General features: G+C 38.2%; 1 long non-coding RNA gene across 1 annotated transcript in view; it reads left to right on the plus strand.

The window, feature by feature from the left end:
* Positions 1-601: 601 nt before the first annotated feature.
* The window catches only part of LOC109026164 (uncharacterized), a 54,655-nt gene continuing 34,913 nt past the window's right edge, over positions 602-20,343 (plus strand). Inside the window, exon 1 of the long non-coding RNA XR_002005120.1 lies at positions 602-756. This is a non-coding gene — a long non-coding RNA (uncharacterized lncRNA). The remainder of the gene's footprint in view (positions 757-20,343) is intronic.

Genomic DNA, 20,343 nt, shown 5'->3' on the forward strand with positions numbered 1-20,343 from the left:
TCAAGAATTCAGGCCAGGCACGGTTGCTCATGCCTGTAATTCCAGCACTTTGGGAAGCTGAGGCGGGTGGATCACAAGGTCAGGAGATCGAGGCCATCCTGGCCAACATGGCGAAACCCCGTCTCTACTAAAAATGCAAAAATTAGCTGGGCATGGTGGTGGGTGTCTGTATTCTGAGCTACTCAGGAGGCTGAGGCAGGATAATCGCCTGAACCCAGGAGGCAGAGGTTGCAGTGAGCCAAGATCACGCCACTGCACTCCAGCCTGGGTGACAGAGCGAGACTCCATCTCAAAAAAAAAAAAAAAGAAAATTCAAGAATGGTTTAGCTGGGTGGTTCTGCTGGAGTCACATAGCAAGTCGTGGAGCTGGAATTTGATCTCAGATCCATTAAATAAAGTTTAACTTCTCAAACAGTTCAAATCAGTACTTCCCAGCTAATGCCTTTCCAAATCACCTGAAGAATCTAATTCAAATGCAGTCTGTTTCAGCAGGGTTTGGGTCAGGTGAGGTTCTGCATAGCTAACAATACCCCAATTATGCTATGCTGCTGCAAAGGGACCTCACAAGGAGGTAGTACAAGCCACTGCTAGTGGCTATACAAAGGAGTGAAGCCTTCTAAGTACAGTACCTGGCACAACGAATTGTCAAGCAAATGGCAAATCTTCTCTGCAGAGGGGAACTGAGACCCAGTACCCACAATCCATTCTGGAGTCTCTTCATAATCCTGAAGAGGGAAGCCCAGAGGAAATCATCTGGTGAGCTTATCTCATTCTTCTAAAAAAGCGATGAGGATTGGTTTGAGGAGAGCCGCAGTGGGAGGCTGAGAGTCAAAGCCACACTATTTCTGGAGGCTTCGTCCTTTTTCCTGGGATCTGACTCTACTTTTGTGCCATCATCCACCTTTGGGGAGGTCCATGAAGGTCATCTGCTTTTGGGGGTGCATTTGGGACCAGGCAGGAAGCTGCACTTCCCAACTTACCCAAACACAGCTTCTCAACGGGGGCTTCCAAGTTGGGGGAAGGGCTGTGCATGAAGCAGTCTGTGTGTGGGTGTTGGGGAGCTGAAGGGACATCCCCATCTGGGCCAGGGAGCTCTGGTCTCTCCTTGTTTGTCTCCTACAACTGTGGCAACAACACAAAGCCTCTCAGTATGTGCATATTGCTTTGTAGTATCTCTTAGAGAGACAAGATAATGACTATTTTTCTTAGCTTATCCATGAAGTTAACATATAATACATTAATTGCATTTAGGAGCATTTATTCAACCAAGTGTAACTAGTAATTTCAAAAAATGCCCAATAATACTGATGTTACAGCACACTTGGAGTGCTTTGCTCCAGAAATACCAAGCATTTCCTCCGTTTGGCACCAGGGAGAATCCTGGCACTTTGCTTCAGAAACAAATCTCTTTAATTCCTGCGGACTCTGCATCAAGCCTGCATTGCTCTTTGTTTTTTCCAAGGCTAGGACCTGGGCTGTTTCCCTTCTTTCATCTTCAGATCACTTTAGCCACCCACCAACGTGATTTCTGAAAGCACTGTGTGAAAATTTGAGAATCATGTTGTGTAAACCAGTCTGTTTCATGGTAAACCTCTCTTCCCTCCACCCTCACAAAGCCCAGAGCCAGGGACAAAAAGGAATGGGAAAGTGGATTTGCCTTCCCCAGGACTTCCCAGCCAGGGCACAGGAAGATAACAATGCTACCTCCCAGCATCTCCTAATCTCTCTAGAAATGAAAATGCTCTATCCCCTTCGCACTGCAAGGAAGAGATGTGAGGCTCTCAATCCACACAGCTGGATATCAAAATCTTAAATGTTTTAAGAAAACAAGATGAGTAAGGTTAGAGAAGTGAGTCAGAAATGCCAAGTAGCAGATGTGAAAATGTGAGTAAACCACAGCCTCAGTGAACTAAAGGCTTTACAGCAGAAGGTGCCAAAACTTTTTGATTGTCACATGTATGTTTGTCCATGTATCTCTGTGCTGTGGCTTGAATGTTTACGTCCGCTCCAAAATTTACGCGGAAATTTAATCCCCAATGCAACAGTATTAAGAGGTAGGGCCTTTAGGAGGTGATTAGTCTATGAGGGCTCCTCCCTCACCAATGGCATTAGCACCTTATAAAAGCATTAAAGGAAAATAGCTAGGCCCTTTGTGCTCTTGTGCCCTTCCACTATGAGAGGACACAGTGTTCGTCTTCTCTGGAAGAGACAGCATTTAAGGCACCATCTTCGAAGTAAAGACTGGGCCCTCACCAGACACTGAACCTGCTGGCATTTGGATTTTGAGCTTCCCAGCCTCCAAAACTGTAAGTAATACATTTACACTGTTTATAAATTACCCAGTCTGTGGAATTTTGTTATAGTAGCAGGACTGATCTAAGACACCCTCATATATTAATATATACATCTTAAAAATTATGTAATGGGAAATATAAAGAATAGGAGTTAAAGTCACCCTCGATGGAAGTTCCACTCTTTTTTCTCTACACCCCAATGCCTCCTCTCATGTTATCTCTGCAGTGCCTGCATCCCACTGTGGAGACTCCTGTTGTATTAATAATTAGGGCTGGGCAGACAGAGCTAAGCCTGAAGCTGGGTTGCTACTTTCTTACCCATATAACCTCGGGGAAATGACCTTTCTGAGACTTCTATTGAAGAGTCTGTAAAAGCAGATAATGATAGTACTACTTCCAGGGTTGTGGTGAGAATTCAGTGAGATATTGCATGGAAAGCATTTAGCACAATCCTGGTCCATGATAAATGTTTGATATTTGTTAGTAATAATTATTCAATGACTTGACGGTCCCAGTAAAGAAAAATTATCAAAACTTCAGAAATAAGGCAAGAGGATGAATGACTGTGTGCCTTTCAATGTCATAGCAGAGAGCTGTCCAATAGGCCTACCCAAGGTCATGTGACACTGTAGGGCAGGAACTTTGTCTGGCACAATTGGCTATTGATTTGCATCCAGTTCCCCTAAAGTTAGATATTAACTAACTAAGTTGCGCATGATTTGGTCTACTAGAGGATGCAAATAGTTTTTGTTGAGTAGAACAGATAACCATAGAGGTTACAGTTGTATTGCTTTTGTTTTTGCTTTGTTTCATATCTACTTTAGGAACTTGGTGGTGTCAACATCTTGTCTCTTACTAAGTATGTATTCATCTTGTGTATCCTCTTTTGAACCAGCTTTATCATCCTGCTGGTTCCCTCATTAATTAGGTAAATAATCTCTGACTTATATGCATTATATACTGAGTAAAGGAGCTGTATTCGTATTATCATAGTTACATGATCTCCTTTATTTCAACTTCCCCATCAAGCTCTTGGCTACCAGGTGCCTCAACCTACCCTGAAATACCTCAAGGAACATAATTTCCAAGCTTATATCCACATCCTACCTTCCTTTTAAGGCAAGTTAGCATCTTATTTTAACTGTTTAATTCAAGAAGTATTTGCTGAAAAAAATAAAATATTAACTCTAATTGCTTTTAAGTGGTAGGATTTGGGATGATTTTTTTCCCATTTTCTATTTTACTATTGTCCACATTTTCTATATTAATGATGTGCAGTACTTGTAATGAAAAGAGAAAAAAATGTAACTTCTAAAAAAGTGAGGACCTATTATATGCATCTCAACAGGTAGGACCCAGGAGAGAACACAATGGTGAATAATCCACTCTTCCTGACTTTGACAGTACAAAAGTGTAAAGCTATAAAACAGGACAGAATATAAGTACAGATTGGAAAATAACATATTGTGTCTGTGGGGAAAAGGCTGAGGAGAGGATGGAAGGGAAGGAATTGTCTTGGAGGGGTAGCATCTGATAATCCCATTAATAGCTACTAGCTAGTATTTAATGTATATTTGTTACATGCCAAGCACCCTCCTAATTCCTTCACATGCACCTCATTTAACTTTCTTCTTTTTTTGTTATTGTGTTAAAAGGATGTTGTATAAGATTTACTGTCTTAAGCATTTTTAATTGCACGGCGTAATAATGTTAAGTATATTCACATTGTTGTGAAATGGATGTCCAGAACTTTTTCATCTTTCAAATTTGACATTCTATACCCATTAAACAACAACTCCCCTTCTCATCTCCCCTCAGCCCCTGGTAACTACCATTTTACTGTGTTTCTATGAATTTGGCTACTTTAGATACCAGAGATCATTGGAGTCCTACTGTATTTTTGTGTGTGAGTGACTGGCTTATTTCACTTAGCATAGTGTCTTCAAGGTTCATCCATGTTGTAGTGTGCAACAGGATTTCCTTTCTTTTTAAGGCTGAATAATATTCCATTGTTTGTATATACCACATTTTGTTTATCCATTTATACATCGATGAATGGAATACATGGGTTACTTTCACTTTTTGGCCTTTGTGAATAATGCTGCTATGAACATGGTGTGCAAATACCTCTTCAAGATACTGCTGTCAATTATTTTGGGTATATATCCAGTAATGAGGTTGCTGGATCATATGGTAGTTCTATTTTTAAATTGTTGACAACCTCCATACTGTTTTCCATAGTGATTGTACATTTCACATTCCCACCAACAGTGCCCAAGCGATCCAATTTCTCCACAGCCTCACCAACACTTGTTATTTTCTGCTTTTTGACACCAGCCATGCAAATGAGTGTAAAGTGATATCTCATTGTGGTTTTGATTTGCATTTTTCTGATAATCAGTAATGCTGAGCATCTTTTCATATATTAGCCATTTGAATATCATATTTAGAAAACCATCTATTCAGGTCTTTTGCCCATTTTCTGAGAGTTATTTGATTATTTTGTTGTTGAGTTATAGAAGTTCTCTATAAATTCTATATATTAATCCCTCATCAGATATATGATTTGCTAATATTTTCTACCATTCTGTAGGTTACCTACAGAACCTACAGTGATTGTGTCCTTTGATGCACAGAAATTTTTAAGTTTGACATAGTTCTATTTGCCTAATTTTTGCTTTTGTTGCCTATACTTCTGTTGTATCCAAGAAATCATTTTTCATATCCAAGAAATCATTGCCAAGTTCAATGTCATGAATATTTTCCCCTGTTTTCTTCTGGTAATTTTACAATTTTAGGTCTTACATTTATGTTTTTAATCCATTTTGAGTTAATTTTCTGTACGTGGTATAAGGTAAGGGCCCAACTTCATTTTTCGCATGCAGATATCCAGTTTTTCCCACACCATTTGTTGAAGAGATTTTTTTTTCTTCCTCATTGAGGGGTCTTGGCATCCTTGTTGAAAATTACTTGGCCATATACATGAGAGTTTGTTTCTGAGCTACTATTCTATTCTATTAGTCCATTTGTGGTATGCCAGTGCCACATTGTTTTGATTACTGAAGCTTTGTATTGTTTTGAAATCAGGAAGTGGAAGTTCTCCAACTTTGTTATTTTTCAAAATTGTTTTGGTTATTGAGGTTCCCTTGAGATTCCATATAAATTTTAGGGCAAATTTTTCTATTTTTGCAAAAAATGCCATTGGGATTTTGATAGGGATTCTATTGAATCTATGGATAACTTTGGGTAGTATGACATCTTAACAATATTAAGTCCTCCAATCCATGAACATAGGACATCTTTTCATTTATTTGTATCTTCCTTAATTTATTTCAGTACTGATTTATAGTTTTCAGTGCATGAGTCTTTCACCTCCTTATTTATGTTTATTTCTAAGTATTTTGTTCTTTTTAATGTTACTCGAAATGAAATTATTTTCTTAATTTTTTTGGTTTATTGTTAATGTGTAGAAATGCAGCTGATTTCTGTATGTTGATTTTGTATCCTGCAACTTTTGCTGAATTAGTGTACTAGTTTCAATAAGGCTTTATTTATTTATTTATTTATTTGGTGTATGTGGTATCTTTAGGACATTGTACAGATAACATTATGTCATCTGCAAACAGAGATCATTTTACTTCTTCCTTTCTCATTTGCTTTTTATTTCTTTTTCTTGTCTGATTGCTCAGGCTTTAATTCTCTTCATTTTATGGATTAGGAAACTGAAGCTTTGAGAAGTTAATTAGCTTGCCTGAGGTAATCAGCTAAGCAGCAAAGTTAGAATAAAAACATGACTTTTGAATTCTACAGCTAGGAATTTAATCAATAGTGTTGAGTAGGGCTTTACCTGGTTGAGATGGGAAGGGTGGGGGCGTTTGGGCAGATGGATTCTGACTTGTTTAATATGATCTGCTATATCTTTTAGAGATTGCCACATTCCAATCAATAAACTCAAAGATGCTGAAGCAAAACTATGCTGAGTATAATTTTCTTCTTTTGTTTGTTTGTTTTGAGATACGGTCTCACTCTGTAACCCAGGCTGGAGTGGCATGATCTAGGCTCACTGCAGCCTGGACCTCCTGGGCTCAAGCAATCTTTTCACCTCAGCCTCCTGAGTAGCTGGGACTACATCACCACACCCAGCTAATTTTTTTTTTTTTTTTTTTTTTTTTGGTAGAGATGAGGCCTCACTACTTTGTGCAGGCTGGTCTTGAAGTCCTGGGCTCAAGCAATCCTCCTGCCTTGGTTTCTGAAAATGCTGAGATTACAAGTGTGAGCCACCATTCCCAATCTTTTTTGTTTGTTTGTTTGTTTTTTAGTGTTTTGGAAGACAATTTTTGTTCTAGGGTCAGTTCAAACAGCAGACTTAAATGGAATAAATTTGTACTGGCAACGAACATACTGTTAAAGTTGCCTTTGTGAATATACCCTTGATAGTCATTTGTATTCTTATAGTTTTTTTTTTTCTTTACACATAGACTCAAACTTTTAGAGCTGAAAGAGATCTTAGAGAGGAAACAAAAGGGGAAAAAAGGAGAACTTAAGTAATCCATTCCTCCCTTCCTTATTCTTTTCCTTCCTTCGTTTTGTAGAAGTAGTACATGCTGCTTAACTGTTTATAAAGCAACATAATTTAAAGAAGGAATTGCCTCCTGTTTGATGTCTGTTTCATCTTCACCATCTTCCTGTGGGTAAAACCACATTTAAAATTTGATGGGTCTCCATCTAGACTTCATTTCTATGCTTAGACATATACCACACACACACACACACACACACACAACACACACACACACACACACACACACAGTTGTGATATTATTTTTGTCCTCTTTTTTTTAACAAAATAACAAAAAAATGGTATCATACTATACCCAGGGGTCTGCAACTTGCCTTTTGTCCACTCTGGAAAAGCACAAATTCTATGTGTCTTGATTGAATTTCATTTATTGAAAAGATATCCCTAGACTCAACTAACATCTTCAGACACCATTTGCCCTGTAATGACTGAAGCTCCATGGCAACATATAGTATCGCCAGTTACCAAAAAACAAATATTAACACCTCACTGCTGCAGACATTTAAAACCTTCATTTCCCAAGATTCCCATTTTTTGTGTTGTATGTGCATACTTAACTCCCAATGGAATCAACAGGAAAGTTGTCTTGTTTTCATTGTGGTTCAGGGCCATCCCCTAGTATGGTTTTTGGTGGAGGACTTAGGCCAAGAAAAGAGTAAAGCCTTAGTGAGAACCAAGTTCATTCATGCTCTAAAACAAAAGTGCCTACCATTTGCCCAGGCCTTATCTCCTGATCCTCTCTTTGAAGGAGCTGTTCTTTTAAAATCATTAATCTCTAAAATGATACTCTCCCTGTTATGGCACTCACCCTATCACCAATTTACATCATGGAAAAAATCAAGTCTTAAATATTTCGCAATTACAATAATACCAGGCACATTGTTAAACATTTTTATGAATTATCTAATGCAGTCATCTGAACCATGTGTATAATATGTAATGTTACACAGCATTGTATATTCTCCTTATTTTACAGGTGAGGGAACTGAGACTTATGGAGCTTTTGTATCTAACCCACATCATAAAGCTTGTGAGGAAGCCAGAGTTTGAAGCCAAACAGCCTTGCTCTTATATTTTAAGTGACCCTAAAAATGAATTCCCAGGAGCTGTATTATCATGATGGGGATGTGGATGTTTAGGTGGTTGGGATTTCCTTCTATCTGGTTTCTTCAGAAAGGCGTATTCCATTGTTTGGAAGTCAATTGGTTTTGAAACAAGAACAAACCCCTTGATAGCCATATGGAGATTTGCTATTCTGCCTACACTTTAAATTAACCTTATTGATGGATTTCCTGCCAAGCTTAGTTTCATTTATTATGCATGTTCCTTTTGGTAGGTGGAAGGAAAAAATGTGAGAATTATCCTCTAAATAAAGCAGTATATAAGCCAGGCTTATAAATTTTCTGAAGTTTATTTTTATTTGCCAAGTGTTCTGTACTTTTCTGGGGGTAAGTGCGTTTATTAAGTAAAAAAGTATAGTGATATCTTGAAATAAGGATATTTTAGTAGTACACAACCGTGAGTGGATCTATTTTCTCTTTCATTCATCCTTGTCAGCTGAGGCCATTCCCAGCCAGCAGCTAGGGGTGAAGTGGTATCAAGATGGGTGAGCTGGTTTATTGTTTCTTTCTGAGTTAAAGAAATTTCAGCCTGAAATCCTATTCCTTTCGGATTCTAAAATGTGGCAACATATGAATGTATTAGAATAGTTGTCCTAAGACTTACTACAGGCCTGCAAGTCAGGACCAGGCTTCCCTGTATGTGTTGTGGAAAATGAACACTCTGGAGTATTCTCATCTTGGGATAAAAAAAATATGAATCAGAGAAGGGGAAGTAAGATAAAATGTCTTCATTTAATCTTTTCTGACATTACCGAAGGTGGCCAGATGACAATGCTGTGTGTATGGTATAGTCTTGGCATTTGATGATGGGGAAAGAAGTTCAGGTCAGTGGTACTCATAAATAGCTATTTTGTAATTGTCCTATCTAAATGAAGCTGGACTTGGGAAAGGTGAGAAGTTCCCAAAACGATTCACAGCCCAGTGGTTGCTGTAAATCACTTGGAGCTCTGGATATTTCTGTCTGACTGGGAAGAATAATGACCCAGCTGATCAGTTACATATGTGGGTTTGTTCAGAGAATTTCTGATGGAATCTGTGATTCTAAACCCTGTCAGGTCCCACGCTCCCTTTTATAACAAATATTTGAACACCCCTTTTAGTATACTGGAATGAAATTTATATATGACACATTTAAAAATAAATATAACATCCTGTTATAACAGGAGAACAAAATAGAAAGTCATTTTTAATAAGATATGTATCTCAATTTGCAAATGCCGAGACAAGACTACTGTTAAAAGATAATTTTTTTAAAAAAGATAAAATCATGACTCTCACCCAGATATAAAAATGAGCATATGTTGTATATGTTAATTAACTCAAAATGAGGAACCAGGCAAATGTTATAACCTGTTTAAGAGACTAACCATATAATGGACACATTTATAGATCAGGAATATTGAAATGAATGTACAAATGAAGGCAAAACTAACTTCTTTAATAGTGGGGTAGAGAGGTCAATTGAACATTTACCAAATAGGTCAGAATTTGCATGTCTACAGACAAAAATTATTTTGCATTGTTGTCGGTTATCTATATTTTACCAAGTTGTAGCATAGTCTCCATGTAATTAGAACCAGATAACCTGGAGGGGTGTAGGTAGATGGTGCACAGTTCTCCACTGCAGCACACTCTATATTATCCCTAATGAAATTGTCAGACATTTGCAACTATAGGTAAAAACATGCTGAATGAGGCATCTATACAGGCAGACTGACTCAGTTGGCTGGATTGTCAGCCAGAATACCTTAAACAGTGATGGCTTCAGCTAGTTTCTGAACTTGGAACCAGCTCTTAGTAAATTTCTGAACAAAGAAAGTATACTCTTTCCTCACTTTACACCATGCCTGAACTCCTAGAAAATTCAGTGCTTTTTAAGACTGTTTGAAAACACTTTGTATGCATAATGGGGTTGGATTTTAGTTAAGATAATTATAAGTATGTTTTTCAGATAATTATTAATATGATAATTATAAACATATAAATATCTGGCAGGATGTCCAAAAGTTGTGGGGCATGCAGCAAATCCTTTATTTTGCAGGGACTCTACCATCTTAGTCCTACCCACCAAATGCAAGTGGTGTCCTTCCAAGCACTGTGACCACCAAAAAAACTATGACAAGTTAATACACTCCCTAGGGATGGATAGTGCCCACATGGAGAAGCACTGTCATTGCTGAAATATGTTTGGGACCCATAGCTTTATTCCCACTTCCAACAAAACCGTCTGCTCAGCTGGGCAACTGTGGAGAAAGGCAGAGAGCCTTCTTGACCAGGGCTGTGCCAAAAAAAAATTCTTAATTAAAAAAATTGACCCATCCTTTCTGAATTCCTCTCTTCCAAGTTTAACTCTTCAACACGGTGAAAGACAAAGGAGGCCCCTCATTGAAAGTAACTCCCAGCCTACCCACCCCCAATCTATTTGACTGGAGTTTGCTTCTGCTTTTCTGAAGAGTTCTTGCCATTAAGACCTGTGGTATAGAGGCTGATGCAGACAGAAAATAGCACAGTCAAATAACCAAAGGGGACAGGCTGTTCACAAACTAAGTGAAGTGGTGGGACCATGTGTACCTGCCACGACTTGAGGGACAGCTGCCAATCAAACTCAACCTCATGTTGCCAGATCTTCTGATTTACTTCCAAGAGAAACTGGAAATCTGAAATATTTATATGTAATTATTCAGGTCTTAGATGTTAGCTGATATGTGTGTGTATACATATGTGTGGGTATAGATGGATAGATACATGCATCATGCATACATACTGTTCTTCATACTTAGACCCATGAATAAAAGAAACAATACCTTAGGTACAGACGAGGTCCCTCCTTTGAATCAGAATGAACACTGTGAGGTAGGTGTTATTTAGCCCCATTGCAGAGATGAAGGAATAGGAGTGTAGAGAAATTAAGCAACTTGCCTAAAGTCACACAGTCAGTAGCAGGACTGGAATTTTAATCAGGCCTGTTTTGCTTCCTGATACCAGATTGCTGCCCAGTCTATGAAGAGAACGCACCATCTATTAAAAGACCACAGGACATTGTTTTCTTCATTTTTTAATGACTCAAAGACAAAAAATTCAAGCTATGAGCAATGTTTGCTGAAAGCAGCATTTATTTAAGTAAAGTTAACTTTTCTTAGAGCTTCTTGATCTGGCCCTGTCAGGAGCCTACAGGGCTTTTTGGAGAAGGAAGAGTGGATGGGTTTTGATAGTGTTTGCAGTGAGCTGGGTGAGTCATTTGCTGTGTTAGCCTGCCATCCATCAAAGCTGGTGATGAGAATGAATCCCTGGGGGTTGCTTGTGAAAAATGTTAAAAGCTTTAATTGAAAGGATCTCCAACTGAGGCCACAAGTAACTTTCTCATTGTGAATTCCTGTCTTGCCCCCAAATGCCCTGGGGCCCCACCAAATGGCAGGCCCAGGTCATTCTGATGTGCTTAAGCCATAAGCCTCTGGCAGGGCTTTGATGATGCTAGGCCTGGAGTCCTGTGCCACCCCCAATAGGGAGGGACACACTGTGAGAAATGTCATCTGTCAGGGTCTGCAAATTAAACCAGCCTTATGGAAAGTGGGGAAGTTTAATGTTTAAAACGTCCTGATTGAAATGCTCACATGATGAAAAAGATGGGCTTGGTCACCTGAAAGGGCATGTGTTGCACTAAGGCAGCAGGCACGGCACCTGAAGCTTCTCATTCGCTTCATGAGGTTCATAATGAACTTTTAGCCCTTTCCTTTCCTTTGTTTGTGGATCTGTCTATCCGTTTGCTGCCCCAACTCAGTTCATGGTGTGACCCAGGCTGACATTCTATTCAAATCAGCAGGCATTTCTCCTTCTAGAGTGGATGTGCTACTGGGAAGCTGTCATAGGCTTCCCCAGGCTGCTTAAGGGGAGAGTAGAGAAAAAGCAGTTAAGAATTCCTGTGTTAGAGCTCTCATCTAGAAGCTTTTCAACAAGCAAACATCCTACCCCTTTAAAAAATGTTTTTATTACACCCATGATACATGCTCAATAAAGACAAAGTAGGGAGAAGAAAGACAAAAACAAAACAAAAAGTCTTGATCCCACTTCTTGAGAAATATGTGTGTGTTCAGGGTAAGCTGCAGGAGAAGGCAGCAGTGTCAGTGAAATGTCCTCTGAATCTAAAGAGAAGTTAGGCAAGAACTGGCCCCCAAATTCATTACTCTCTTCATACAGAGTCTGGCAGACGATGATCATGCAGTTCCCTAATCTCTCTGTGGGTAAAATTTCTTTTGTTGATAGATAAGACTGGGAAAACAATTATTACTGGTATTTGGAATAATATAGTAAAAAGTTTAACAATTACCCACCAATATGTACTCTGAGCTTAAAATCCAAAGCAATTTAGGAACATTCTCTATGTATATTCCAAATCATATACCATTATGTGAGCCCTTGGGATGCTTAGGAGGGGAGGCAGAGAATACAAATGTGGAAATGAAATGCAGGGCAGCACAAATTGTGTAAATGAAATCTAGACTGTTTCTGGGAACATAATTTCATGAATAAAGATGATCTAGCATCTCTGAACTATGTATTTTAAGATTAATATTTCTCAATAGTACTTGTCAAAGTGAGTGGCAGTAGAATCCATAATAAGTACTTTATTGAATTATATTTAGTTTAAATATAAATGTAAAAAGGCACCATGAATTCTCATGTCAAATTATGTCACCCAAAAGTTAATTAGCTGTACCATGGTACAAAAAAAGAATTATTTTTAATTTGGCAAAATACAAGTTTGTGTTTCTAACAATTCAGTCAAAGACTTTTTTAAAATTAGTACAATTTATTTTTAAACCAGTTTTAGGATCATAGAAAAATTAAGCAGAAAGTACAGAGAGTTGCCATATCCCCCTGTCCCACAACCTCCTCTACTAATAACATCCCCTACCACAGTGGTACATTCATTACAATCAATGAACCTACACTGATGCATCATTAGCACCCAAAGCTCATAGTTTACGTTAGGATTCACTCTTGGTGTTATGTTTCTATAGGTTTTGTTAAATGTATGATGATGTTTATCAGTGTCTACTGCTGTAGTATCATTCAGAATCATTTCATTGCCCTAAAAATCTTCCATTGTCCTCCCTCCTCAACCCTGGCAACCACTGATCTTTTAACTGTCCCCATAGTTTTGCCTTTTCTGGAATGTCATATAGTTGGAATTATATAGTATGTAGCCTTTTCAGATTGGTTTCTTTCACTTAGTAGTGTGCATTTAAGTTGCCTCAATGTTTCATGGCTTGATAACTTGATAACTTATTTAGCTCTGAATAATATTTCTTGATAAGGATATACCGCAGTTTATATCCATTCACCTACTAAAAACATTTTGGTTATTTCCAATTTTTGGCAATAATGAACAAAGCTGCTATAAACATCCATGTGCTGGTTTTTGTGTGGAGTTGCCAATTCCGTTGGATAAACACTGACGAGTGTGATTGTTGGATCTTTAGGTAAGAATATGTGTAGTTTTGTAAGAAACTGCCAAACTGTCTTCCAATATTTGCATTCCTACCAGCAATAAATGTTGTCCTGTTGTTCCACATCCTTACCAGCATTTGGAGTTGTCAGTGTTTTGTATTTTGGCTATTCTAATACTTGTTTTAATTTGTAACTCTCTTATGAAATATGATGAACATCTTTATATATGTTCACTTTCCATATATATATGGAACAGACTATTTACATATATATCTATCTTCTTTGATTAGGGGTCTGTTCAGGTTTTTATCCACTTTTTAATAAGGTTGTTATTTTTCTATTGTTGAGTTTGAAGAGTTCTTCGTATATTTCATATAAGAGTCCTTTATTATATATTTCTTATTTTCTAATATATATGTCCAATTCAATAAATTTTCTTTTAAGCACTGCTTTTGCTGCATATTACACATTTTGATGTTTTATTTTAATTTTCATTTAGTTCAAAATGTTTTAAAATTTCTCTTAAGATTTCTTCTTTGACCCATATATTATTTGGAAGTATGTTGTTTAATCTCCAAGTACATTGGATTTCAGACATCTTTCTGTTATTCATTTTAGTTTAATTCCATTGTGATCTGATAGTAGAAGTTGTATGATTTCTCATTTTTTAAATTTGTTAGGGTGTGTTTTATGTCCCACAGAAGTACTGTCATTCCCTTCATAATGACGTTTCAGTCAACAAAGGACCACATGTATGACAGTGGTCCCATCAGATTATAATAGAGCTGAAAAATTCCTATCACTTAGTGATGTTGTAATATCATAGCATAACACATTACTTTTCTATGTTTAGGTATGTTTAGACACACAAATACTTATCATTGTCTTACAGTTGCCTACAGTGTTCTGTACAGTAACATGCTCTATGGATTTGTAGCCCAGGAGCAATAGGCTACACCATTATAACATAGGGGCATAGTAGGCTGTACCATCTATGTTTGCATGAGTATACTCTATGATGTTTGCACAATGATGAAATTGCCCGACAATGCATTTCTCAGAACATATTCCCATTGTTAAGTGATGCATGACTGTAGTCTATAGATGTCAATTATATCCCGTTGATTGATGGTGATGTTGAGTTCAACTATACCCTTACTAATTTTCTGCCTGCTGGATTTGTCCACTTCTGATAGATGGGTGTTAAGGTTTCCAACTACAATAGCAGACTCATCTATTTCTCTTGCATTTCTACCAGTTTTTGCCTCAGGTATTTGACATTTGGTTGTTAGACACATACACATTAAAGATCGTTATGTCTTTGTGATGTATTGATCCTTTTATCATTATGCAGTGCCCCTTTTTATCCCCAATATCTTTCGTTGCTCTGAAGCCTGCTCATTCTGAAGTTAATATAGCAACTCCTCCTTCTTTTGATTAGTGTTAGCCTGGTTTATCTTTCTCTATTTACTTCTAATCTACATGTTTCTTTGTATTTTAAGTGGGTTTCTTATATGCAACATGAAGTTGGGTCCTTTTTTCTATCCACTCTGAGGATCTTTGTCTTTTAATTAGTGTAGGTAGACCATTGACATTTAAAGTGATTATATCTACCATATTTATTACCATTTTCTATTAATTTCTCTTGTTCTTTGTTTCTATTTTTATCTTCCTCTCTTTTCTACCTCTTATGGCTTTAATTGAGCATTTTATATAATTCTATTTTCCCCTTCTTAGCATATACATTATACTTTTATCAAATAACATTGTACCAATTCATGGATAGTGAGAATAACTATTTTTGTTTGTTTTTGAGAAAGGGTCTCATTCTGTCACCCAGGCTGGAGTTCAGTGGTGCAACCATGGCTCACTACAACCTCCACCAACCTCCCAGGCTCAATCAATCCTCCTGCCTCAGCCTCCCAAGTACCTGGGACTGCAGGCATGCATCACCATGCCTGGCTAATTTTTGAATTTTAATCTCTTATAATAACAAAATACTTGTAATTCCTCCCTCCTGCCTCTTGTATCACGGTTGTCTTTTTTTTTTTTTTTTTTTTTTTTGAGATGGAATCTTGCTCTGTAGCCCAGGCTGGAGTGCAATGGTGCAGTCTCAGCTCACTGCAAGCTCAGCCTCCCGGGTTCACGCCATTCTCCTGCCTCAGCCTCCCGAGTAGCTGGGAGTACAGGTGCCCACCACCACACCCGGCTAATTTTTTGTATTTTTAGTAGAGATGGGGTTTCACCATGTTAGCCAGGATGGTCTCGATCTCCTGACCTCGTGATCCGCCTGCCTCGGCTTCCCAAAGTGCCGGGATTACAGGCGTGAGCCACCGCGCCTGACCCACTGCTGTCATTTTACTTATATATTGGCATATAGTTGAACACATTGTTGCTGTTATTATTTTGAACTGACTGTTAGATCAATTAAGAATAAGAAAAATAGGCTGGACAAGTTGGCTCACGCCTGTAATTCCAGCATTTGGGAGGCTGAGGCAGGCGGAACACGAGGTCAAAAGATGGAGACCATCCTGGCCAACATGGTGAAACCCTGTCTCTACTAAAAATACAAAAACAAATTAGCTGGGCGTGGTGGCGAATGCCTGTAGTCTCAGCTACTCAGGAGGCTGAGGCAGGAGAATCGCTTGAATCCAGGAGGCGGAGGTTTCAGTGAGCCGAGATCGCGCCAGGGCACTCCGGCCTGCCGACAGAGCGAGACTCCATCTCAAAAAAAAAAAAAAAGGAAGAAGAAGAAAAAAAGAATAAGAAAAATAAAATGTTTGTTTTCCTTTCACTTAATTCTTCTCTGAAGTTCTTCTTTTCTTCACGTAGGTCCAAGTTTCTGACTTACATTATTTTCCTTCTCTCCGAAGAACTTCTTTTTAACATTTCTTGCAAGACATGTCTGCTGACAACAGATTCCCTTAGTTTTTGTTTCTCTGAGAGAGCCTTTATTTCTCTTTCACTTTTAAAAGATGATAATTTTGCAGGGTAAAGAATTCTAGTTTGGCAGTTTTTTCTCTCAACACTCAACAATTTATTTTACTCTTGCGTGCCTGGTTTCTGAGGAAACGTTGGATATAATTCTTATTTTTGCTTCTCTGTAGGTAAGGGGCAGCTCATCCCCGAACAATATGGGTCCACTTACACACAAATTTTTTTCAATAAATATATTGGACAATTTTTTGGAGGTTTGCAACAATTTGAAGAAACTTGAAGATGAATTATGTAGCCTAGAAATATTTTTAAAATTAAGAAAAAGTTAGGCATGGTATGAATGCATAAAATATATGTAGATACTAGTATATTTTGTCATGTATTACTATAAAATATACATAAATTATAAAAAATTAAAATTTATCAAAACTGACATAGACTGTACACGGTGTCATTTTTAGTCAAGAGAAATGTAAGCAAACGAAAAGATGCAGTATTAAATTATAACTACATACAATTAATTGTAGCACATCCTATACTACTGTAATAATTTCATTGCCATTCCTTGTTGTTGTCATGGTGAGCACAAGTGCTGCGTGTGTCCACTTAAAACATCATGTGATGCTAATCATCTCTACGTGAGCAGTTTACCTCTGCAGTAAATTGTGTATTACAGTAAAAAAGTGATCTTTTGTGGTTCTCACATGTTTTTCATTTTGTTGAGTGCATACCGTAAATCTTGAATAATACCATGGGACCCATACAAAGTGCCACTAGTGATACTGGAAGTATCCCCAAGAAGCACAAAGAGGTAATGACATTACAAAACAGTTGAATCGCTTGATAGAAGATTGAGGTCTGCAGCTGTGTTTGCCCACTGCTTCAGACAGATAATTCATCTTATAAACAGATAACATAAACTTATGGTATTAATAAATACAGTACAATATTGTACTGTAAATGTATATTAAATGTGTTTTCTCTATCTTATGGTGTTCTTAATAACATTTTATTTTCTCTAGCTTATTTGTAAGAATACAGTATATAATATATACCACATACAAAATACATGTTAATCAACTGTTTATGTCATCAGTAAGGCTTCCAGTCAATAGTAGGCTATTTCAAATCCATGTTCATTAACCCAGAAATCATACCAAAAACAATGTCATCAATATCATACCCTGTCCCTATCCTCTATAGGAGAAATAAACTCCCCTTTCTCTGAAAATAAAAATCTAATCTGCTGAAAATTAAATGATAGGTTTTGTACCATAGTGGTAGTATCAAGGGGTGAAACATACACTGACATATCAGTCAACATACCTGTCCCCCTGCATTGTAATTATTTGCTGATTGCCTGTCTTTCCTGTGAGACTGTCAGCTTCTGAAGGACAGAGACAAGGCTTGTTTGAGAACTCTCTGGCACATAATAGGCATTTTGATATACACATGTTGAATGTATCATTGCTTCATCAGATGTGTTAAGTGTGAACCAACCTCACTAAGTTATTAAGCACCTACTTGGGATAAGGCTGCAGGTTGGATACTTTGGATATATAAAGATGAGTAAAGTTTGTTCTCTGCCTTCAAAGGCAATCATTATAGCAGGATGTCCTTGTCAAGTTCCTATCCCCTTGACCACCCCCTTCCCTTCACAGGTGGGAAGTCCCCTAGAGGCTATAACTTCTAGCATTTTTTGACCTGAAGGCATTCTTTAGCTTTAGAGCAGCTCAGTGCCTTATAGGCGGATTGTAAGTGCCAGAGACTTAGTCTCCAGCACAACTCATCACCGATGAAGGTGGCAGTTCCTTGCTCTTCAGTAGGACACTGAGCATGTTCCACTCGGACTCAGAGCATTCCCAATGGTGCTGAGCCCTCTTTGCTCATAGCAGTAATCTGCTCATTAAAGCACTGTTTTTTTGGCTTTTTCTCCATTCTTGGTCTCACTTCCTACTCCCTCACAGTGTTTCCTGGGATCTCCTCCTGAATAAATTCTCATACCCAAATCCTTTACTCAGGGCCTGCTTTTAGGAGCATCATTAGAACTGAGCAGGATAAGACAGGCCAAGAGAATGCAGAGGAGGAGGGGATTAATTCTAGCTGGAGAAGACTTGGCATTATTTGAATTGGGTTTGGGTGGGTGTAGTGAGTGCAAAGGAGAGATGCTTCAGGCACAGAGGAGCTGAAGCACACAGAGTGCTCAAGGAAATGTAAGCAATTAGGTCTGGAAGGAATGTGGGTAGGGGGGCATCTCAGACTCTCCTGGAAGGTACTCCAGAGCCCCGTGCCTCCCAGCAAGGAGCCAGGTTTCTCCTGCTCCTTTCATCCTAAACTTCAGCTCAAGTTACTCACCCTTCTTATAATGGGACTCTGAAATGTCCACATAGTCTCTTTTTGGTAGGAAAATCTAAATACAGAAAAGGACACGGCTACTGCATGTAATCTGTGAGAGCAGCCGTAAGAAATCACTGACCAACCCACTATCTTTTTTAAGCACGGTTCTTTCTTTCTGTCTCTAGATTTTAATTCACATTTTCTGAGTTCCCATGACATACTCTGCTTTAGTATTTTGCTATTTCTAAGAGCTTATAGTCTAAACACAGTCTCCACAACTCAATCTAGACAAGAAACTTCCTTGCCATCTGTTAGAGGCTAACCTTTAATTTTTTAAAAAAGGAATAGTGTGTCAGAAGATCAAAGAAAATGACCCAAGTTTACTCTACATTGGAGTCCACTCTATGACCCACAAGCAAGTACAATTGTATGTATAGTCTCACTCATTCTCTCTCCCCTTGTCCTGAAAATCATTTCCCTCTCATGAACTGTTCTGACAAGTCATTTCATCTCCAGTACTGACTCAATTATACACTCTCGCCGTGATCAACAACTGCTAAATTGGTTGTAAACCCCAGAATGGGAGCTGAAAAACCAAAAACTAGAGGTGTGGCAGGAGGACAGGAGTGGAATAATTTGGTCATTTTCCCAGCAGAGGAAAGTTGGTTTAGGAAAGACAAAATGAGTACTTCTGGAATAGGTATACAATATTGGAAAATAACAGAGAAATTAAAGAAGTTATTAAAGTTCACAAGAGGATTTGGTGAGAGAACACTACTCATTTCAGCTCAGCATGAGCCAGTTTGCATTATTATGTTTTGCTCTATACTTAGTCTTGGAGAAAGCCACAAATTACAATGGTTAAATAAAGCTTTAGAAAATGGAAAATAGCAACATTGCAAGTACAGAACGCTACTGGGGTAGAGCACCCTCCAAACTGGGGTGGCTGTAGTGAACTTCTAAAATCCCTCCCTCGTTCTCCCACACCCAAGAATTTCAGCCATGTCCTTTATAAATCCCCATTACTGTAATATAGTTTGTGTAATAAATACAGCTTTGTTTAGTTTTTAAACTCGGAATTTCTACCAAAGGCTGGGAGAGAAAGAAAGCTGCTGGGGTACCTGCAGGTTGAGTATTTTGGGAAGAGATTAATTTGAGACATACCTGGATCCAGAAGGGAATGATGATGATAACATTTATCGAGCTCTTTGTATGTCTGAGACATACTCTATAGATGTATTATGTGTTAACTAACGTAGCCTCATAACAACCTTATGAGATAGTACTGTTCCTATCCCATTTTATATATGAGGAGACTGGAGCACACAAAGGCTAAGTAATTGGCCCAAGGTCACATGGCTGGTGAGTGGCAGAACCAGGATTTAATGTGGCTCCAGAGCCTGTCTTCTTAATGACCATACTGTAATGCCTCAGAGACATAAATATTTGTGTCCTCCAAATTCATATGTTGAAACCCCATCCCTCAATGTGATAGTATTTGAAGACGTAGCCTTTGGTAGATAGGTTTAGATGAGACCACAAAGGCAGATTCTCCATGATAGGATTAGTGCCCTAATAAAAAGGGGAAGAAACCAGAGCACACTCCCTACCCCCACCATGTGAGGAC

The sequence above is a fragment of the Gorilla gorilla genome, chromosome 2 (assembly GCF_029281585.2).
Source record: "Gorilla gorilla gorilla isolate KB3781 chromosome 2, NHGRI_mGorGor1-v2.1_pri, whole genome shotgun sequence".
NCBI lineage: Eukaryota > Metazoa > Chordata > Mammalia > Primates > Hominidae > Gorilla > Gorilla gorilla.